At 36.5% G+C, this 13,088-nt stretch overlaps 1 protein-coding gene across 4 annotated transcripts in view; it reads right to left on the reverse strand.

Moving 5' to 3' along the window:
• Positions 1 to 13,088, reverse strand: part of VGAT (vesicular GABA transporter) — a 148,738-nt gene that overhangs the window by 72,991 nt on the left and 62,659 nt on the right. Inside the window, exon 1 of one of the 4 annotated variants that reach the window (XM_090391941.1) lies at positions 2,781 to 2,942. The exons of the other annotated variants lie outside the window; for them this stretch is intronic. The gene's annotated coding sequence lies outside the window, so the exon portion shown is untranslated. Of the gene's footprint in view, positions 1 to 2,780; positions 2,943 to 13,088 lie in introns of those variants that run through there. 4 annotated transcript variants of the gene reach the window in all.

Genomic DNA, 13,088 nt, shown 5'->3' on the forward strand with positions numbered 1-13,088 from the left:
CAATATTGTCAGATCTTATATTTCAGTCTTTGTCACGGACTTTACTAATGCAAATAATATTGTAACTTGGAATTATTATTATTATTCTGTGATGCCTCCAAGGACTCATTGAGGGGGAGCACCTACTCTACAGCTCTCCTTCTCGCCACTCATCCACCAACTACAGTGAACTGCATCATCTACACCAATGCCATCTACTGCCACCACCACTAGTATTTTCACAGACAATCACAAACATCCATGCCCACAGTGGGATTCGAACCCGCAGCCATTTGGCTGGAGAGCAGATATGCTAACCACTCGGCCAACCAGGCTAGCAGTGTGGTTGTGGTAGATATAACAATTCCAGCCACAAAGGGTTCTTAACCTTTACCACATTAGTGCTCTGGATAGCTAAGAATTAGGTAATTTTAGAATTCTGTTCTAGAGAATAACATGGTATTAGTCACTTCAGGTCTCCAGTAAGCAGAGACCTGAAGTGACTAATGCTAAGTTGCCATCTTAGGTCAAAAAACCTAAGATGGCAACTTAGCATTAGTTGCCATCTTAGGTTTAATAAACCTCAGAGAAGCCTGGGATATACCTTATACAAAATGCATTATCCCATGCATGAATTTGATGACAGAAGTACAATAATCTGGATCTGTTTCTGCTGTGATTTTGATGCGAATCTCAACCACAAAAGATTACACATTAGTGCTGTAGGAGGGACTATGGGTTAGATATGGACTCAGACTTTTGATTGCAGTGACTGGAATGCCAAATAGATATGCAACACAATAAATCAGGGCTTCATATATTGTGATATTGTTCAAAAAATCGAGATGTAAGAGGAAGAATTCATCATAACATTAACAATGGAATCACTTACATTAATTTAAATGTCTTTATTTGTAAAATTTGGTTTCTGCTGTGGTTTTGATGTGAATCTCAACCACAAAAGATTACACATTAGTGCTGTAGGAGGGACTATGGGTTAGATATGGACTCAGACTTTTGATTGCAGTGACTGGAATGCCAAATAGATATGCAACACAATAAATCAGGGCTTCATATATTGTGATATTGTTCAAAAAATCGAGATGTAAGAGGAAGAATTCATCATAACATTAACAATGGAATCACTTACATTAATTTAAATGTCTTTATTTGTAAAATTTGGCAAGTTTCATATCCGTTGTGAAATATCACACACTTTCAATTGAATTGTTGTTCTCTTTTTGTGTTTTCCTATAATTGTATTAACAATGCCTATGAAACTTAGCCAAAACTTTTACAAATAAAGACATTTAAGTTAACATGATTCCATTATTAATATCTTATGATATATATTGTGATAGTTTTACAGAACAGACATCATATCATACTGCATATGCTACTGCAGCTTGCTATGGAAGAAATTATGAATTGGCTCTGCATCACGTGTGGGCCAGACCACTGTATCCAACAAAGTACATAGATGCTCATGTTTAAGAACAAAGTCCAAAATTATTTGACTTTGCAAATTGAAGACTATGCTTAAATGGCAGATGGTGTCTTCAGGGACAAAGAAGAGCCATTGATACACTGTTAATATGCTGTATACTATTGATGTTTGCAGTTTAGGCTTCTTTGAAATGTAGTGCTGTTATTTTTAGCAAACATTATAACCATAGCCTTGGTTACATATATTGGGTATTCCTTTCATCAGTTTTTTTTCATTCTGTTTATTGTAATTTTTATTCTTTTTATCCTGTTAATCTTTATATTATCACTTGTACTGTATTAGATACCACTTCGGTCTTAGTAAGTTTTGATTTTCAAATCATATAGGTTTGTAAATAAATAGTGAAATTATGTTACCCGATAAATACTAGTATGCCAGCTCAAAGTTTTTTAATTTGAAAAGAAAATGAAAGAGTAATTATAATTATTATTATTATTATACAGGCACCTCCATGGAGTCTATAGACTCATCGCAGGTGGTTCATTTAAAAAAAAAAGTAACAATGATTAAGTAACAATGTCTGTCATATTTTGCCTTGAAATCATTCACCAACAAAGTACACATAACTGACTCTGGCAATCTATTCTACTCATTCACCACCCCAAGCAAAAAAAAATCTAATTCTTACTAACCAGACTCTTACTCAGTTTCCATGGATGACCTTTTAGGTTTTGCTCACATTATTCATATACTGAAATATTTCATCCACTTCAATCCTATAACTCCTCCCCCAAGCAACTTTTATGCCTCTATCATATTCCCCCCCCTTATATGCCAATCAACCAACTTCTGTAATCCACAAATCTTCAATCTTTCCTCATATGGAACATCACACAGTCCTGCCACCATGTTAGTTAACTCTTCACTTCATTCACATCTCCAAAGAAACCCAGGTGACTAGATCTGTGTTCAGTAATTCTAATGTGGACTTATCAAAGCCTTATATAGTGGAATAATAACCATATATCTACAGGTTCTTCTTCGGTAACCAGATAATTCTATGAGCTGTTTTAGCCACTTTTGCTGCAATATGCCTTCTGAATTTCAACTCCCTGTCCACCAAATCCCTGGCTTCATCAAGTTCCTTGAGTACAATCTCAACTAATGTTTACAAATAGAAGTACCAATAATGTTTTTTTAATCATTCTCATAAAAATATATTCAATTACAGAAGAAGCTAAAAATATGTTATGCTATCATGATCATATAATCAAGATACATGGAACACTACAATAGAAATAAATCATCAAAGTTATAGCTGGGAGCACTTCCATTCAAAAATCAGTTGTATCACCTTTTTTAAAATATCTTCCACAAAAGCTGGGTCGGGGTGGTGGTATTTTTATATAAGCTTTGTTTGACATACATATAGCATCTGAGTAAGACGTGAGAATTATATTTATCTCCAATAGCTAAGAATTAATCACTTAATCATTCTTGATGAACAACATTTATCACCTCTTCAGCATTTTTTGAGACATTGATCTCTTCCATTATTAGGATGATATTCCAAGACATTCAGGTCTGCAGAGACTGGATTATCTCACTGCCAAAGCCATATTCCACCTAAGTTAATTCATAACAAGGTGTACAGAATTTGTCTAAGTGTAATTGGATTTTCCTGTCATTTCAAATTCAATAGCAAGAGAAAAAGAGTAACTTCCATACCATAATGTGTACATTTTTGTATTATAAATGAGCAAGATTGTCTCAAAAGACTATGGAATATATAACATATATTGATGACGTGTCTACATTTTGTCATGATCAGGTTATTTTATGAGAGGATTGAGATTTAAAAGTTTAGTTTTACATACATATATATGTTTGGATGATTAATACATGCAGAATTCTGACAAAGAATATGCTTAAAGTTCTAATATAAAGGATGCATTTGCAAGATACTAGCAGCCATGTACTACCACTACCATGGGGCATGAATACTTATGTTTAGGTTGTAGATTAATTTCATTGCCTAGTGTGAGACTACCACCCTGCTTATCGTGGAGGGCTTGAAGTGGCTTGAAAACATTTTGTTTATTCTAGAGGGTTTCCAGATTATCCAAATCCATGGTACTAATAAGCTTATTAATAATCACTTATAAAATCAACGTAGATTAACTGCTAAAAGTCAGCAGTGCAAATTAGAACAAATACATCTTGAACATTCATGCACTGATGTACTGAATCTTACAAAGCTAAGTAGGAGAAAGCAGTAGACCATCTATCCTTCTTGACAGTGTTCATAGTGGAAATGGGGATGGAGAATTTCTATTTTTGAGAATTTCTATTCTATTAAAATCTAAATTTGTGTGTCATTCAAAATTTGCATTTTTAAATTTAAAAATCTAGATCACCTAAAATCATTTGTGTAAGAAACTGGATAGATAATATAAAAATACTCTACAGCACTTATTACAATAGGTGGGCTGGCTATCAAGTTTAAAACTTTTTTAAACTTTTTTTTTAGCTTGTTAAATTTAGTGAAGTTCTCAAGGATGAGTTAATCAAAATTAGTTCAGTAAGAAGTACCATGGAAATGTAACCTTTTATACTGCATTTGAATCAGACTGCCTTCCATAGAAAAAAAAAAATTGGTCATCAAGACCTTATCCATTATACAAAACCTCACAAATCTAAATTGGTCTGGAAGGTGTCTAAACTGACCTGGAATCCTTTGGAAAGATTTTATCTATTTATATTTATATAAAAATTGTATATTAGTGTATACTAAAGGATGACAATAGTTTGAAATTCATCTCTGGTTGTAGCACTTGTCATGAACTGTTAGCCAGTTGTATGAGTCACACCATGTTTTTAAGAATGGAATGAATTAACCATTGTGAAATATCTGTTATAATGTCAAAACCACAGTTATCTCTAAAACTGGAATTAAAGTTTTGTGTCATTTCGATAGCAGGGAAGTCTGTAGCATTGAAATAAACATCTTTTAGAATACACTCATGAAGAATGAGAAACAGATCCTTCCAATCCCTTCCTTCCCCCTCCTTACACTGAAGGTTTCAGGAGGGAGTCCCACTGTCATTTGTAAGAACATAAAGATTTCCAAGGTCATAAAGATTATGGTATCAAAATGGAATTCAAACCTATAACTAAACATTTGGGTGTAAAATGTAAAATAGCATATAGCAGGTGTTGTAGTCAGTTGCAAAAAAAAAAAAAAAAAGTTGCATTCAATTAAAGGTCATGAATTAGATTGGAAGGCAGCCTGCATTTCATTGCAAAATTTACATCCTTTTAAGGAAGAAGTATTAGAAAATAGCCATACAATGCTTGATCAGAATGACAACAGTAGTAATATTTGGTCCTGTTTCATTAAAAACCATTTTGGTTTCTCATTTGCAGTACTTCAACAGAATCTCCTACATTTCCCATTACTGCGTGATAGTGAAATGAAATAGTGAGCCAGATGTCATGTCCTCCAAAAAATTCATCCAAATATTAATTAATAATTTGCTTTGTGAGATGTGTATTGCTTCACATTTTTTTATGCTTATTTAATTAACAGCTTTCATTTTCTGGTACAGGAGTGGAAAGTTCTCCTCTTAGAAACTCAGGATTTTCACGTCCTAAAGATTTTTCCTTACTATTGTGAACTTTTATTATTTGTTTTTAATATGTATGGCACTTTGTGATGGGAGGATATCTGAAAAGTATTAGTAATAAATATATGGATGAAAAGACAATATACAGGGTGTTCGGGATAAATTTGACATATTTATAATTAATTATATTTTTCCGTAAGTTACATGTATTAACACACACTTCTCTTCATTTAAAAGTTTGGACCCTTCTTCATTCATATACAAGATGTCAGAAAGGATGGATAGCTGGAACCCACCTGAATCATGGAAGAGAATAACTTGTATCATGATGATTCGTGCCCGCCATCAAAATAAGGATATTACGACTGCTGCCCGATGCTCCCTGAATACAGTAAAAACAATCAGGCATGAACTAGAGACTTGCAATGGTGACTACGAGGATGTAGCAAGAAGAAAGATCCCTAGCAGACGATCTGATTGCGTTCGTACAGCAGAATTCCTCGCAAATCTGCAGGAACAGGTGTTGAAGAACCCTGGCATTGGAATTCGGGCTTTGTTCGTGGAGTTGCTAACTGTAGTCAAGCCCTGGATAACAAGGGTAGCCAATGGTAGGCCGTATGTATGGCAGCAGGATTCGGCCCCTTGCCACACCTCTGGGAAAAGTCAAAAATGGTTGTCTGAAAATTTCTACGACTTCACCGGTCCAAATGTTTGGCCTCCAAACTCCCCAGACCTTAACCCCATGGATTATTTTGTATGGGGCGCAGTTGAAAAAGACACCAATCGCACTTCCAGTAATACAAAAGCCCAGTTAATGGATAAAATTAAAACAGTTTTTGCGGCCCTTCCCAGGGAGACTGTAGCATCAGCTTGTTCGAGGTTCCGAAGCAGAATTGAAGCTGTGATCGATGCTAATGGTGGTTATTTTGAGTAAATCTTGTTGATAGTATTGTAATTAACTCTGCCTGTAATGTTTTTTTGTCAATTCATTAAATTTAATAGATACAAAGAAGATTTTCTTTTTCCTTACGAAACTGTCAAATTTATCCCGAACACCCTGTATATATTTATATAGACGAACTTCTGATTTTAATTATCAGATATTTTGATTTTTTTTTTCAACATGAACCAAATTAGAGATGTTATTCTCATTACTTTATGCCAATTACATTATAATCCTAAATAAATCTAATACTGGTCTGTAGAATTACCTCACTAAATTAAAATGACTGCTCTAATAAACTTGATATGGAAATCAGCAATAAACATCATGAATAGAGAATCTATAGAAATATTTCAGCTATTTATGCACAATTTTTTGTGAAGATGGCAAATTAAATATGGAAACAGACAGCAGAATTAGCAAAGCTAGTATGGTAAGAAATCAACTGAATAAAAAAGAAAACGAGTGACTTGAAAACCGTAATGGATGGTAAAAAGAATGAAAGCAAGACAAATGTGGCAGAAGGAAACACAATTGAGAGAACGAAAGAAACCAGAAGTAGCATGACGAAAGGATTGAAAATGGGAAAATGGAAAGAATGAATGAAAGCGAAAGTTGAATGCATGGACCGAAAGTACAGAAACTCAAAAGGATGAATGAGAGTGAAAGTGTGAAGCCGGAGTCGAGAGTTCGAAAATTAGAAAGATTAAATGATAGAGAGAATGTGATGCGAGATTCGAAAGCTAAATTGGGTTGGATGAGACAAAAGATGAAATGGATGTGGAGTGAAATTAAGAAAATTCAGGTGAAAACGATTCAAGTAGGTATGAATGAGTTAACGAAAACAAGCGAGTGGCGTATGGTGACTCCATTATTAAAGGTGTGATGGATGAGAGGATGCACAAGGTATGTTTACCAGGTGGTAAAATGAGTAGAGTGATTGAGGCATTTGATATGAGGAGGGAGCGAACAGAGGACAAAGAGCACGTCAGAATGGATATCAGGAGGCTGCTTAGACGGATAAAAGAGAATAGTGTGATAGGAAGGGTAGTAAGTGTTTGCCTAGGTATGACAGTGGTGAGATGAGGTGGAGAGCAAGGATTGTGAATGGTATGTTGGCTGAAATGTGTGAGGAGAGAGGAGTACAATTTGTTAATGTGTGGAATGAGTTTGAAGGACGAAGTGACCTGTATGGGAGTGACGGACTGCATTTCAGTGGTTATGATGTGAGTCGCATGGAGATACTGTTGCTGGAAGGTAGAGAAGTAAGTATAGAGAATGAATCAGATCAAGTGGAAAGTGATGTGGAAGAGTAGGAGAGATTGAAAAGGTGGTTATGAATGAGGAAGTAAGTGGCATGAGTATGGAAAATGAGAGAATGGGTGTGCAAGATGAACAGGGCAACGGGAAGGCTTAGGGTGGACAGGGGGTACACAGCATGAGAAAGTTGGATGCTCCAAGAGGATGTGAGAGCATGTGTAGACTGGAAAGGAATGGGATGACCTGGGATCAAGAGGAAACAGTTGGAATTAAAGAGGGTTCTAAAATGAATAAGCCAAAAGGGAAATGGCCCCAGTCAAGCATGGAAAGATCACATCGAATGAGTGTTATCAGTGGAATGAGCTGTTGTGTTTATATACAAATGCTAGAAGTGTAAGAAACAAGGCAGATGAAATGGTTGCATTAATTGAGTCTGTTCACCCAAAAATTGTTGGAATAAGTGAGACATGGTTAGATGAGGATAACATCCTGACAGGAATAGAGATGGAAGGATATGGTGTTTCGTGAGGATAGAAGGGGTAAAAAAGGAGGGGGGAGTGCTATTGATGATGGAGAAAGAGTTATGTCCATACAAAGTAGAGATGCAAGAGGGAAATAGTTCCAGTGGTTTTGAGGCAGTATGGTGTGAGATAGTGTTGAATGGAATGAAATACTTGGTTGGATGTTGTTATAGAGCAAAAGATGTATGGGGATTTCAGTTAGAAATGTGGATGGTAGTATGAAATGTATAATCAAATTAGCCAAGCAGATAAGAAAAGAGTGATCATTATGGGCGATTTTAGTTATGGCAATATAGACTGGAATGATGAGATAGCAACTGGAAATAAAGAAAATGAGTTTTTGAGGGATGACTACCTCAGACAGTATGTAACAGAAGGCACACGAGGATTGAGGTTCTTGGATTTGGTCATCTCATCAGAGGATGTAATTATAAATGAAGTGTCAAATCACCCACCAATTGGTGAGTGACCATGAAGTGATTACCTGGGTGGTTGCCAGCACTGTGAGGACCTCTGTAAGAAAAGGGTATATGTGGAACTACAAGGGGGGGGGGGATTATGAAGAGCTCTGGAAACAGCTTGCAGGTGTAGCATGGAATGTGGAGTTAGCTGGAAAAGAGATCAGTGCAGCTTGGGGGATTTTCAAAAACTATCTAGTAGGTGCAATGTCTAAATGTATTCCAAAGGTGAGAAGGTTAAATAAGGTAGGTGTGAAATGGATGAATAGAGAGATTAAGCATGTGATACGGAGAAAAAGGGCATTATGGAGGCAGCATAAAGAAGTGGAAATAACCAATTCCATGAGGACTATGAAGACCAGGCAAGACAGGTGACTTGGTTGGTGAGGGTAGCTAAAGAGAGAGATATGAACAGCAGTTAGCTAATGAAGCCAAAAAGAATCCTAAGGAGCTCTTGCGATATGTTGCCAGCAAAAGAAAGAATGATTATGGAAGGATGACATTGATTGGAGAAAATGGTATAAAGACAGCTGTTGCGGAAGGTGTGGTGGAGATACTTAATGAGCAGTTCATAAAAGTCTTTCAATCTTGTGAATGTGACTTCATGGAGAGAGAGATTGAGAGCAGTTGATGATGGGGAAGAGAGACTGGCTGTAAGTGAATAATAGATGTATGGGGATTTCAGCAAACTAGATATAAATAAGGCTTTGGTACTTGATAATATATCACCACACATTCTGAAGGAATTTGCCAGGGAGTTGATGGCGGCCTTGACATATTTTTTTAGTACGAGTCTTGCACTCGGTCGAGTTCCTAAGGAGTGGAAGGAGGGCAAGATTGTGCTACTTCATAAAGGAGGTGATAGAACTCAAGGCATCAAACTATAGGCCTATCTGTGTGTCAGGTGTTGTAGTAAAGTTGTTGGAGAAGCTTGTGAGAACTAGGATCCAGAATTCGGTTGACAACAATGGTATTATCTTTGATGGACAGCATGGATTTGCTAAAGTGAGGTCATGTTTTAGTAATCTACTTATTACAATAAAATGACTGCTTCCATGGACAGAGGAGAAGGATTCACAGTAATATATACTTAGGTTTTGCAAAGGCTTTTGATAGATTACTGCATGATAAGTTGATAGTCAAACTGGAGTGGATGGGGTTGGATATTAGATTGGTGCATTGGATTGGAGACTGGCTATCTGATAGGTATCAACAAGTTGTGTATGGGGAAGCGATATCCAGGAAATGGAAAGTTACTAGTGGTGTGCCTCAGGCCCATTGTTGTTTAACTTGTACATTAATGAATTGGTGAAGATTTGGATGGAGATATTCAGTTGTTCACCGATGATGCAAAGTTTCGACGAACCATGAAGAGTAGAGATGTCATGGCCTTACAAGAAGACTTGAATAAATTGAGTGATTGGACATGGGAATTGGGATGTGAGTTCAATGTTGCAAATTGTAAGGTTTTAAAAAAATTTGGAAAACAAAAATGGGATGCAGAATTTATGCTTGGTGAGGATATATTGTCAGAGATGGAGGAAACAAGAGATCTGGGAGTGATAGTGGATAAGGATCTGAAATTTAGGGGGACACATAGCCAAAATTGTGAAGACAGTGCAAAGGCTTCTGGGAATGATGCGGAGGACACTGACTTGTAGAAGTAGGGAGATTCTTGATCCATTGTATAAGGCTTTGATTAGGCCACATGGACTATTGTGCCTACATTTGGTCACCTGGTTTTCAGAAGGATGAAGAGATGTTGGAGAGGGTCCAGAGGTGACTGACTAAGGTAGTTTCTAACCTCTAGAATGTCGAGAATGAGGAAAGATTGAAAATTTGCAACTTGCAGAGTAGTTGACAGGAGGAGGAGATATAATAAAGACCTACAAGTTGTTGAGGGGTTGTTATAGGATCAATGCTAGAGAGGTTCTACAGAAAATAGTGGGAGATCAGGAGATAACCAGAGGTCATCCCTGGAAGCTGTATAAGGAGGGTGTGAGTAGGGGAGTGAGAAGCAGGTTCTTTTTCATGCAGAGTTGTGAATGATTGGAATACCTTGCCTGAGTGTGTGGTGTCTGCAGAGAATTCAAGTGTGTTTAAAGCATAATAATGAACTGTGTGTTTGATAAAAGGACCTCCTAGGTGAGTCTTTGACTCCTTGGGATCTTGGGTAATAATAATAAATTTATATGGAATAAGAGACAAATTAGCCAAAACACTAAACTAGCAGTATACAAGACAATGTTCAAACCAGTTTTAACTTATGGATCTGAGAGTTGGGTCAGAAATAAAACACCTCATCAAAGATTAGAGACCATAGATATGAGAGTTCTTTGAAAAATTAGCCGGGGGGGGAGTGAACAGATGGCATTCAATGGCAGTTTCATATTAAAAATGAGGCAATTAGGCAGAAACTTGATACTGTTAGCATTCAGGTGGAACAGAGCTAACTCAGATAGTATGGTTACTTAAAAAGAGTAGGAGAGGAAAAGTTAGCAAAAAAAAAAATTTTTTTTTTATATTTTTCAGAGAAGACACAGATCTACATGAAACGTTAGAAGACCAGAATATAAGATCTGACAATACTGGGGTCTTTACATATAAAAGATTAATTTGGAGGAAAATTGTTGATAGGAAATTAATGATGTAAACTTTTCATGTCCTATATCCCCCTCTCAAATCAGGAATTTGATGGTTAATTTTTCCTCCACCTCATATGAATATACCCTAAATGGTAGGAAAGCTACTTATGTAGTTTGCATGTAATATGTATTTTAATCTCTTTATTTTGTAGTGCGATATGCTTTAACTACTTTAGGTTTCTATTAAAATGGATATGGTATATAAAAGCTTGCATGTGTTCATAAGTATTGTTCTAAACACGCTGCTAAGCTTAGCCTGGAATGCCAGAATAAAGATTGTTATTGTTAAAGGATTTGATTCTCGTTGCTGAGTAGAATTTTCTCTAGGCCCCCCCTTTTTTTTTTTTTTTTTTTTTTTGCTGGGGCACCAAGTTTGCCTATCTGTGACACATGCAAGTAAGAATTTTCTTCCAAAAGCTTGTTTCTAATCCTACAGAAAGTAAATCGACTATACAACTGTTGTACATTCTCTCTATCATGCCTCTAGTGTTATTCTTAGCCAAGGGCTTAGCTTTGGTGAAGACAAAGGTCAAGCTTGGCTTCCCTGGATTTCTAAAGGGTAGGGGGCTCAAAAAAGCATTCCTATTCCATTTGGGGAATTAAAAGCATTAGAGGATTAACGAACAGATAATTGTAATTTGGGTCTACTACTCACTTCCTATTGGTATTTTAACTTCCTCATTTTGGTTATTTTATTTATTTTGAAATATTTCAACATGATAACAGAATGAATGGTAAAGATTGCATTTAAATTACACATTTAAGATAACATCACCACTGTGGTTTTTTGATAACTTAGTTACAAGAATAGCCCAAAATATGAATGCTTAACTCAAATCCATAGTGTGTGAACTTTATTCTTCACATAAGGTTGGTCGATTGGTAGAGCTCTGCTACCAATGGCTCATGCAAAAAGTTAAGCAAGTCTGAGTGCAGTTAGTTGTTGGAAGGGACACAATCGTTCGATGCTGTTGGCACACTCTCCCTCGATGAGTCTTTGGAGGTGTCATATAATAATAATAATAATTAAAGTGTATGACTTTTATACACACCAAAATAACATTGTGCACTGGCATAATTGAACAGCTAAAATCTCCTTACATTAACATAGAAGAGTAGCCAATCACTTTTCTTAACCAATTAACTTACTGAAGACCATCAATGATTTTATTTACAAATTAACAGCAACTAGAATTGAATTAATATAACAGTCTTTCTTTGGACAGCTTAGTACTATAGATGCAAACGTCCTTTCCACAGAGCTACAGGCCTCTCTTTACGTTACCCATAACATAAAAATTTTTAACAATATAACAAATTCCATCTTCCCTTTCACATTAGGCTCAATGTTCTGTCATAGCCAAGTAACTTGGCTTAAAAGCCTGCTTTTGGCTTATAATAGGGCAATTAATCTTGTCTGCATTGTCTACTATCTGTAAATTCGAATGTTCTTATAGCCAGTTGACATGTTTTGTGGGATGAAAAACATCAAGTTTCCAGAAGGGGGAAAGCCCATCACTTTCGTATAAGGCTGGATAATGTGCCTTCAGTTAAAAATCCCTGATGAAGGTTAATTCTTGATGTCCTAGACGGGATTCGAACCCGCCTTTCTAACGAAAGGGCTTCGTGAATCTCAACTAAACAAAGGCTCAGTGCAACTAATATTGCGCATGGATATATTTAAGTGCGAGTAGCACATAAAACTTTCACTATGTTCAGTTAGGCAAATGTACAATTTCTGTGGATTAATGCCTATTCGGATGTAAAGTAATAGCTGTAGCTAAGGAGTGGAAGAGAGAAACCTCGTTTCTTTAATGATGTCAAGAAAGAATTACCAGCAATATGTTATATCCACTGTGTAGCTCAGTGGAAGTGACGCTTGCATCCTCTGTGCTAGCTGCACAAAGAGAGACTTATAGTTTAAGTCTAGCCATCGACTGGAGGAACCTTTTCAAACCCTTTTTTCGACTGGTTCCAGAGTTAGTCGATCTCTGGCACAGGCAAGCTGGTTTTTTCTTGAAACTCAGGGTTTTCATCCTGTAAACTCAAGAAAATTGACCCTAGAACCCACATTATATCAGACAGTAACACATCCTGCTATGGTTAGGTGCCAAGAGATGACAGCACTTGTTTGCTGGTCTCTTCATTAGTGGCTGCCTATAATTAGGGATAGTCATGGGCCAGCTATCTCTGATTGGTTACCGATGGA

This window comes from Typopeltis vanoorti, chromosome 4, assembly GCF_054136105.1.
Source record: "Typopeltis vanoorti isolate ZY-2024b chromosome 4, IOZ_Tvanoo_1.0, whole genome shotgun sequence".
Lineage (NCBI taxonomy): Eukaryota > Metazoa > Arthropoda > Arachnida > Uropygi > Thelyphonidae > Typopeltis > Typopeltis vanoorti.